Source organism: Cryptomeria japonica, chromosome 8 (assembly GCF_030272615.1).
Source record: "Cryptomeria japonica chromosome 8, Sugi_1.0, whole genome shotgun sequence".
In the NCBI taxonomy this organism is placed as follows: Eukaryota; Viridiplantae; Streptophyta; class Pinopsida; order Cupressales; family Cupressaceae; genus Cryptomeria; species Cryptomeria japonica.
In genome coordinates, this window is record NC_081412.1 from 627,188,889 (window position 1) to 627,200,012 (window position 11,124).

The following is an 11,124-nucleotide window of genomic DNA, read 5'->3' on the forward strand; positions in this document are numbered from 1 at the left end:
CTAGTTAAATCACTTAAGCTGTGATATTTTCGGACCCAAGACTTGTCGCCAAGTCACGCCAAATAAAGTTCATTCATCTTCATCATGTTGTATAGAGACAGTTGTCCGATCATCTCGGACTTGCTCACCAGTTAACCTGTTTGAGCTTTCCTTTTGTTGGGTCCCACCACTTGCTCACCAAGTTGTGAAGGATAAAGGTCGAGCATCTTCATCATGCAGTACAACGATGATCGTCCGATCAACTCGAAGGATAGAAAAGAATGGTACATGGTCTTTGGTACCTAGACCTAAGTACAAAAATGTTATTGGCACCAAATTGGTTTTTAGAAACAAGCTAAATGATGATGGCATAGTGGTAAGAAATAGAGCAAGATTGGTATGTAAGGGATATGCTCAAGAAGAAGGAGAAGACTATGGAGAAACCTTTTCTCTAGTAGCTAGATTGGAAGGAGTTAGAATGTGACTTGCATATGCAACCTTCAAGGGATTTAAAGTGTATCAAATGGATGTGAAATCTGCATTCCTGAAAGGAATACTTAAAGAGGAAGTGTATATAGAGAAACCAAATGGGTTTTCCCTATCAGAAGATAGTGATATGGTGTGTAGGCTACGTAAAGCCTTGTATGGATTGAAGCAAGTGCCTAGAGCATGGTATGAATGTTTACACTCTCATCTTGTGAAGATTGGATTTGAAATAACAAGTGAAGATATAAATATCTATCTGAAGAGAGAAGGAGATCAGATTCTGATCTGTGAAGTGTTTGTTGATGACATTATTTTTGGTGGAGATGACAAGATGAGCCATGTGTTTGCAGATGAAATGAAGAAGGAATTCGAGATGTCACTAATCAAAGAGATTAAGTTCTTCATTGGACTATAGATTCAACAAATGAAAGATGGTATCTTTATCACTCAGTCCAAGTATGTCAAAGAGGTGTTGAAGACCTCTAGCATGGAAGACAACAAACCGGTTGGTATACCGATGATGACTAGTTGTAAATTGTCAAAAGAAGATGACTCAGCGTTGGTGAATGAGAAGGAATACTATTCAATGATTGGTAAGTTTTACTATGTAGTACACAACAAACCGAACATTGCACATGTAGTTGGCATTGCTCCACATTTCCAAAAAAGTCCAAGAGAATCCCACTTGGTAGCAGTCAAGCGGATTCTTAGATATCTGAATGGAACTATAGATTATGGATTGTGGTATCCATACAATAATGATTTCAATCTCAAAGTGTTTACTGATGCCAATTGAGCTGGTAATGTGTGTTAGGGGTCCCATAGATATTGAGAGGGAGGGTTGAATCAATATCTAACCGATGATTAGAATTTCTTAACTTAAGATATGCAGAACATAATATAACAGTGTACCGGTATGCAAGAAATAATGCAATAAACAGAATCAAGTACATCCACATGAAAAGTACACCATAACACAAGATGTTAATGAGGAAACCCGATGTGGGAAAAACCTTGGTGGGATTTGTGACCCACAATATTCACTCACTGGCCAATAAGAGAATATTACTTACAATAGGGGCCTACACATACAGGAAGGCCAACTGCCTAGAGCTCATTGCTCAATGGTAAGTCTCACTACCTTACAATAAGGATTATACAAATCCAATATCTTGTACTGCTTTACAATAGCATCTATAATGCCTGATCCAGTACCGGTTTCTGCTCTGTTCTTTACATATACCCTTAACCTATATTTTGCATAATAGGTCTGCCTTATTATTTTCTTTTCGCTTCATCCTATCTTACAAAATGTCTATGATGATCTCCTTTATATATAAGAGTCATTTTACAATTTTCCAAGTCATCTTACAATAATAAACAAAATATTGTATAACAAAATCCTATCAGCCTCTGTGCCAATATACTTCTTTTCTTCTGTGCCGATATACTTCTTTTCTTCTGTGCCGGTGTACATTGTGATCTGCTGATGCCAGTATAATGTCTTTGCCAGTGTCATAGGATTGCAAGGTTTCCATTAATGACAAAACCTTCAATCACATACAATATCTCATTGGAGTGTGCATATGCCAACAATCTCCCCCTTTGGCATTGATGGCAACACTCATGAGAAATTTCAAAGAGTATCCAAAAATGTGTAGTCCAAAAAATGTTACCAAAAATGTGTGTGCTCCCCCTGAGCATATGATTTCTATGATTTGAATTTTCTCATCCCACTACTCCCCCTTTGGCATCAATGACAAAGGTTGTCAAGATGTCAGTAGAGTTTGTAGTTTCAACTATCCATAAACTAGACCTTGTAGCTAGGTAGTTATAATCTGAAAAAGATCTCCCAAAATTAAGTTTATACTATCCATAAACTTCTTACTATCCTTTATTGTTGTCTCAGTTCTCTTCACTGTACTGGTGAGATGTTGTAAATGCTCTACCGGTGTTTTGCTTCCCTGTATTAATGCCTTAGAAATTTCCTTTCACAGAGATGCTAGATAGTCCAATCTTGGACTTAGTTTAGATCTCAAATGTTTTTCCTTACTTATTATCCTTTCTTTCTCCCTTTCCAATTTGAGTAGTTCTTCCTCAAAATTTGTTATCTTTTCCTCAAAAGTTGATAGTGTATCAGGTGAGTTGACAAAGCTGTCTGCAAGTTTATTTATCTCATCCTATACCTTGCTTATTTTCTTGTCAATATCTACAATCAAAAAGTTTGATTTACAAGTATCTTTATACAAATTTTTGTATTCTTTCAGCAAATTACATAGTTCCGGTAGAAGTGTCTCCAAATCTCTATTACACTTCTTTATTTCCTCATCAAAGAATTTATGTTTCTCAATTTCTACCTTATCCTTTAATGACTCTTCCTTTATTTTCTCAATGTTCTCTGAGATATATTTACATAGTGTGTCCAATTGTCCTAAAGAATCTTTGTTATCTATATTAGAGTTAGGTGCAATTACCTTCAAAATTGGTATGGAATTATCAATTGCTTTGTAAGCTTGTGAGTTGTAGTCGGTTATTTTCTTGATAGAATCAAGTAATACCTCAGTCACATTTGATTTGTATGCTGATGATGATCCAACAATCTAAGTTCTGGTGGAAGTTACCAAGCTTGTATTGACCTCTGGTAGGTCAGTTTGTGTTTGCATATCTTTAAGCACTGGTTTTCCTACTTCACTAGTTGATGGTGGCACTGTTTCCTTATGTACCTGTTCCAGAGCCTTTAGTTCTGTTTATTTATTAGTATGTTGAATTGCCTCAGTCTGTGACTCAATTTATACCTTTTGCTCTTTATCTTCTGCCAGTTTATTTGTTTCCCCTGCTACCGGAGGCTCACTAGCCATATCTAACTTAACAGTTGTATCTTTGTCTACTACTATGTTGATCTTCTGAGTATCAACATTCACAATATATAGGACTTCAGAATTAGGATTATTATCCTCTACATCCATACTTTCAGCTACCGATTGATCTTCAGTAGTTGTTGTTTTCACCGGTGGAGTATTTAAAGAAGGTGGGGGTAAGTTGTCTTTAACTTTGATGCTTGGTGGTCCACCAACTTTACCTTTCCCCTTGTCTTTGTCTTTCTGATATACCTTTATAGGTTTAGGGTTCCTGTACTCTTTTTGTTTTTCTTTCTCAACCAAGAATATATCCCATCCATCTTTTGTTTCCTCTGTTACCTCATTAACTCTTCCTGCCATTAGTGAAATATGTCGGTGTGCAGTAGAGAATACTGACCGGTTTGCTTGAGTAATCAAATCATCAATTTCTTTTGGAGAGTTTACCAGATCTACAACAAGTAGCTTCTCATTTTTTATTTTCTTATCCAATTCTATCATTGCTTGTCTTCTTGCCTCAAGCCTTTTGAATAATTCATTAGGAATTTCATTTACTACTTCCATCAAAAATTTCTTCTACATATCCATATGTAATATAACACTATTCTCAACTTTCTCTTTTTCATCAGCTGTTAGAGTGTCATATGTTTTCTCTATATTCTTCAATTTACCTTCCTCTATGATTTCATTTAATAGTATATCAAGTGGGGCCAAATCTTTATTCGTCCTTTTCTTCTTCTTGGGTGTTAGTTTCTTCTTTGGTGTGGCCTTTCTAACTGGAGATTTCACTACTTGTTGCTTTTGCCTTGTCCTCCTAGGTGAAGGTGTGGTTGCCGGTGAGGGATCTCTTTTCCTTACAACTCATTTAAAAATTATAGGCATATTAGTCTCTGAAGAAGTACCTACAGGTGATATGTGAGTTTCAGGTTGTAGAGCTGCTAACTCATCCTCTATTATGCCGGTTTTCTTCAATACATCTTCCTTGATGGCTTTTGCTTGTCTGGAACTTGTTCTTACAACTGCCTCAACCTTTTTCACTCTTTTCTTTGATTTAATTTGTCTTTCTATGGTTTCTGCACTACCAAATACTTCTTCCTTAAGTTCTCTGGGGGCTTCCAGAAGTGCTTTGGCATATGTTTCAACTATGTGATCATCTATCTCATAGCCCATCTCGGTTACCCAAACTGTCCTTGGGATGACTTCTTCCATCCAGATTTCATCTTTCTTGATGACAAAGCATATACCATCTTTGTATTTGTCTACAATCTTCTGTGGTAACCTTACTCTTTTCTTCATTTTAGCTTTTAATGCTTGAAAGAAGTCATTAATATTGTTTTCCTTGTTCTCACCCATGTTATTGAATAGTTCAGTCAATTGTTTGCCTACTGGTATGTCATATCCAACTTCTTTGTAACCTATACTAGGAACCTATTTTGTTATGTGTAGCATTAGGCATACCAACAAATTTTCAAATCTAAAGGTTCCTTTCTTGTCCTTCTTGATCTTTCCAAGATTGTCAATTAATTCATCCTTTAACCATTCACATATGTCAATTTTTTCATTATTTGTTACCATATCATAAGCACTCTTAATGCATAGACTTGAAACTGAGTTTAGTCTATTAGCATGAGTTGCTTTATACCCTAATATCATACTAATGAATCTCACATTGATATCTTTTACATCATTAACCCTTAGAGACCTCTTGTCAAATGTTGCACTAGTTAGGTCTATAACTAGGTCATTGGAAACCTTCTTGGTTTTATCTGGCCTTTTACCAGTGGTTGGTAACCCTATGACAGCTTTCACAATTTCCTTGGTGATCTTATGGATTACATCTAACCAGAAAAATTCTCCATGTACCCTACTTAAAACTATCCTAATCACATCCTTTGGAAATTCAGGAATGCTAAGGATCTCTGTAAATCCTAGGGTTTCAATGATTTTGTGTTCATTCTTTACATTGCCGGTATTATCACATATCACAGTTTTGTACATGGTTTTAATTTCCTCATTTCCTAACTCTTCAATGTTGCAATGGATGTACATTCAATGGTCTTCAGCAAAAACAACTCCCTTAAGAATTTGAGAAAAAGCACCTAAGGTATCATCCATCTTTGCTATCTCAGGAACTAACTGAAATATGGGCCTAGGTCTTTTTATCACTTCAACAATAGTAGGGTTTGCTATGTATTCAATTGTAGAAGTGGATGCCATGATTAAATACCTTTTACTACCTTGGATGGATGATTGCTTGGAGTGTGCTTGCTTCTTTCTCGAAATGCCTTAGCTCAGAGTCTTCGCGCTCTTTGAAAATTTGAAATCTTGGTGAAATGAAATGGAGCCAAAACCTTAACTTTATAATGTCTATTCACTATCTACCACATTAATTGCATGCCGGTTAAGTATTCACTTAACATTGTTTGCTGGTAATGAGTACTTTTTCAACTTCTTGTCTCTAACCAAGGGAATAATAGCACATGTATCAATAGATTGCCAAACCCTCAAGGAAATTTTCTTCAATTAGATGAAGAACTTCCTACTGATGGAGCATTGCTCTATCCTTCTGGTGCAGTAATACTCTATTTTGCTGATAGAGTGTTGATTGGTTCTACCGGTGGAGGAGTATTCCCAACATTTAGATCAGCTTTCCTAATCCATTGTTTTGAGAATTCTTGCTTAACCTCTTCAACTTTTTCTTTACCTTTCAAGCTAGTACTTTTGTTGTCTACTGGTGTTCCTTTACTTCTACAAAATTTAGGAATATGCCCAATCTTGTTACATGCATAACAAGTTACATTATTTTTTTGAATAGCTTTCCCATAACCTATGTTGGTTTGTATTCTGCATTGATTAGATAAATGTCCAAATCTTCCACAAACATAACATCTCACATTCATTCTACAGTTTTCAAAGTTGTGACCAACTTTGTTGCATTTGGAAAATTGACCGGTGGGTGTGTTGATATTCTGATAATTTCTAGATCTACATTCATTTGCTCTATGACCATACTTATTACAGTTAAAGCATTTACCATTGAATTTATAAGCATTGGGTTGTCTTACCGGTTTGCTATGATCCTGAATATTTGCAATACCGAAGCTTTCACCAACTTCAAAGCCAATTCCAGAAGTGTCACCTTTAGGTTTTTGATTCTTCAGCAAGGTGCCAAGTTCCTCTGAACTTTTCTTGAATTTTTCTTTGTGTTGATTTGCAGTTTCTAGTTCTCTTTCCAAGATTTCTTTTTGTCTCATCAGTTCATTTGAGTCATTCTGAGTATGCATCAGATCTGTCTTCAACATGTCATTTTCATAGCTAAGTCTTGTATTTTCATTTGCTGCATCACTTAGTCTTCTGGTCAATTCTTCTTCATTCTTCTTCCTATCCTCAATCTCTTTGTAAAATCTCATAGTCATCCTGCATTTCATTTTTTGTTGTCATGATCTCTTGTTTCAACTTGCCTATCATATCATTAAGTGATTCCTTTTCATCATTCTCATTTTGCAATTTTTCACAAAGTTCTCTTCTCTTATTTCTTGCAATAGTAAAATTTTCTTGAAGTGCCTAAATGATATCCTGTGCTGTCCTTAAATCATCTTCTAGTTTGAAATTTTTCAATTTTTCTGTATCATAGTCTGTAAGAGCTCCTTCAAGTTGCTTCATCAGATTTTCCATCTTTACCGGTGTCAAGATCTTCCTCAAGTTGTTAGGCTTTTGAAAATAGAGGAACAAGCTATGATACCAATTGTTAGGGGTCCCACAGATACTGAGAGGGGGGGGGTGAATCAGCATCTAACCAGTGATTAGAATTTCTTAACTTAAGATATGCAGAACATAATATAACAGTGTACTGGTATGCAAGAAATAATGCAATAAATAGAATCAAGAACATCCACATGAAAAGTACACCATAACACAAGATGTTAATGAGGAAACCCAGTGTGGGAAAAACCTCGGTGGGATTTGTGACCCACAATATTCACTCACTGGCCAATAAGAGAATATTACTTACAATAGGGGCCTGCACATGTAGGAAGGCCAACTGCCTAGAGCTCACTGCTCAATGGGAAGTCTCACTGACTTACAATAAGAATTATACAAATCCAATATCTTGTACTGCTTTACAATAGCATTATAATGCCTGATCTAGTACTGGTGTTTGCTCTATTCTTTACATATACCCTTAACCTATATTTCGCATAATAGGTCTGCCTTATTATTTTCTTTTCACTTCATCCTATCTTACAAAATGTCTATAATGATCTCTTTTATATATAAGAGTCATTTTACCATTTGCCAAGTCGGCTTACAATAATAAACAAAATATTGTATAACAAAATCCTGTCATCCTCTGTGCTGGTATACTTCTTTTCTTCTATGCCAGTGTACAGTGTGATCTGCTGATGCTGGTATAATGTTTTTGCCAGTACCACAGGATTGCAAGGTTGCCATCAATGACAAAACCTTCAATCAGATACAATGTCTCATTGGAGTGTGCATATGCCAACAATGCGGACGATTGGAAGAGCACAACCAGTGGTGCATTCTTTCTCGGTGGTAGACTAGTCTCATGAAAATCAAGAAGCAGAATTGTATCTCTCAGTCCACAATAGAAGCAGAATATGTAGCAACATTTATGAACTACACTCAGACAATTTAGATGAAGCATGTTGGATGAAGCATGTATTAAGTGGTTTCAAAGTCCCTATATCTAAACCGGTGAGTATATTTTGTGATCACATAAGTGCAATTAATATTTCCAAGAATCCGGTATTGCATGCTAGAACCAAGCACTTCGAGCTCAAGTATCATTTCTTGAGGGAGAAAGTTCAAAACAAAGAGGTTGTATTGAAACATGTTTCCAGTAAAGAGCAGTTAGCAGATACATTCATGAAGCCTCTACCGAAGGCCACATTTACCTATTTAAGAGGTGAATTAGGGGTGTTTCCCCTTCAAGAGGTGAACTAAAGGTATGTGCTGCACATGAGTTAGGTATTGCATTGTCAAATCTTTTCAGGATTGATGTGTTGAAGGATGCTACTCCTCAGGGGGAGCAACATAGTAGATCATGGATGCTTGTGCCTCCACTTTGGCATTGTTGTCAAAGGGGGAGAAGATGTGAAGCAGAGAAGATATTTGCAGTATTGAAGACATATAATATGGAAGAAGATGTAGAGATATATTTGTGTATTGCCATCAATGCCAAAGGGGGAGATTGTTGGCATATGTGTAGAGTTTGATAACATGATGGGATTGTATGTTGTCATTGATGTCAATATGCTGAAGTATGAACTAGTATATTGAAGTAAGAAAACTAGCAAGTGAATCGGTATGATGGTATGAACTAGTATGTTGGAGTGTGAACTAGTATATGCAAATGTGAACTGGTATATGCAAAGTTTGTATCGGGGTTTCATTTGATATGACTACCAGTTGGTAGTCTCAGCTTCAGGGTTCCCAGTTGATGCATTCCAAGTCTATGTGATTCGATCAACGACATCCTATGATGAGTTAGCATTGAAATGAAGATTAGATCACGTTATGACATCAGCCTTGTGCGCGTGAAGGATCTCCTTGAGGATCTTGCATGAAGAAGATTGATTCTATCTACCTCAGGAATGTGCAAAATCTTTGTAAATGGTCAAGAGCACGTGAAGGGTGTCAACTTCCAAAAGCGGTGAAGAACGGATGATGGAGAACATCTTGAGATTTATTCAAGATTGTTTTACTCTATGTAATGTGTTTAAACAACCAAGATTGGTCTAACTGTATTGTTAACCTAGGTGCTTAGGGTTTGAGGTTTTGGCCACCGACCTAAGTGTTGTCTATAAGGTCAATGATGATTATCATTTGAAGTTGTTGGCAAATGAATGTATGTGAGGTGATCCTTGCCATACCTAAGGAGTAAGAAGAGATCTACAGAGTGTGATTGTAGATGTAAAGAAACTAAAGTAGATTTGCCTTGGCATTAAGTGTCGTTATCAGATTAGTGTATTACCTGTTGACTTCTAACCATTTCAGCAAATGGAAAATCCCTTTACTCGGTAGCTTTAACAGGCTCTTTGTAAATCCTTTAACAGGGTGACTCAAAATCATTGAGTTCTTCAAATCTTCTTACAAGGTAACCTTTAACATGGTTTTAACCTCTAACTGGGTATTTAGCCATCCCTTAACCAAGTGACCCCTAGCAGGATTAGTTCCTAGCAGAACCAATTGTAAAGTCTTTAACCGAACTAGGCTCCTAATAGAGTGAACTTCTTAAGAGTTCAAGAACAAATTGTGGGTATTCATCCCCATTGTGGTTTTTCCGAGTTGGGTTTCCACGTGAAAAATCAGTGTGTTATGTGTGATGCCTTTTCATGTGATGTTTTAGCTCTATTAAGCGGTAATGCAAGCTGATCCAATGGTCATTGTATTTCTGATGTATAACTTGCTTAAGAATATGGGTGAATTTGAGATGAGATATTAGGTTTTGAGAAAATCTAGATATTACCGGTTTATGTCTTTTATAGTCATACTCTGTTTTATCGGTAGTACCTTGATTTAGACTGGTGATATTGTTTACCAGTTAGTGCAGTCTTTGCAGTCTAAGTTGTTTAAGAAGTTTTTGTCCATACTGATTCACCCCCCCCTCTCAACATCTGTTGGGTATTTAGTGCTTATCATTATTCATCAATTGGTATCAGAGCATCCTCTAGGTCCTCTGTGTTATAATCTTAACCAGTTGAGGAAAACATCCTATTCTAATGATGAAGAGGGAAGGTCCTAAGTTCAATAGAGATAACTTTAAGATATGGAAGGACAGAATAAAGATCTACATTAAAAGCACGGGTGCTCAATATTGGAACTATGTTGAGAATACTTATGTTGTCCCTACTAGTACTCTCACTGATGATCAAAGAATAGAAATTCAAGAGAATGGGCAAGTCATGGAAGCTATTATCAGCAGTCTATCTAATATTGAGTTTATAGATGTTCAAGACAAAGACAATTCCAAAGATTTATGGGATACCCTAGAGACTATGTATGGTGGTGATGAGCATGTGAACTAAGCTAAGGAAGAGAGCCTTAGGGAAAAATTTGAAGACATGCGGATGGTTGAAGGAGAGACCATTCAACAATATGGGATAAGAATTAAAATTGTTGTAGGAGACATCAAGAGTGTAGGAGGCAAAATAGACGACCCCACCATTGTTAGCAAAGTTTTGAGATCCTTATTACCGGTCTATGCAATAAGGGTTTCTGCTATTTAGGAGTTGAGATCTATTGACAAGACAAAGGTATCCCTTGAATCCATCATTGCTAATTTGACCACATATGAGCTAAATAGTTATGATTCCAGTATTCAGAAGACTAAATCAGCCTTTAGAGCATTTGATGCACTATCCAGAAAGGGAAAAGAGGTTGGTACTAGTTGTGAACCCAGACAAGGTAGGGATATGGATGATGAGGGGATCCTAATGGAGTTTGAAGCTCTTCTTCCCAAGAGACTTCCTAAGGGAACTGGAAAATACAGAGGTAAGCTCCCTTTGAAATGTTTTTCTTGCAATAGGATAGGACACATTGCTATCAACTGTCCCAATAGTGATAATAAGGATAAATCGAAGACGTTTAAAAAGTTCAAAGGAGGAAATAGGAGAAACTGTCTTGTTGCAGTCGATGAAGGTGTCACTGGTGATGAATCAGAAGATGAAGAAAGTGAAGACATAGTGTTTGTAGCCGTTAAGGAAGATGTGTCAGACAAGAAGGCTCTTGTCTACCACTTTGATAATTCTAATGAGTGGATTATTGATAGTGGATGTTC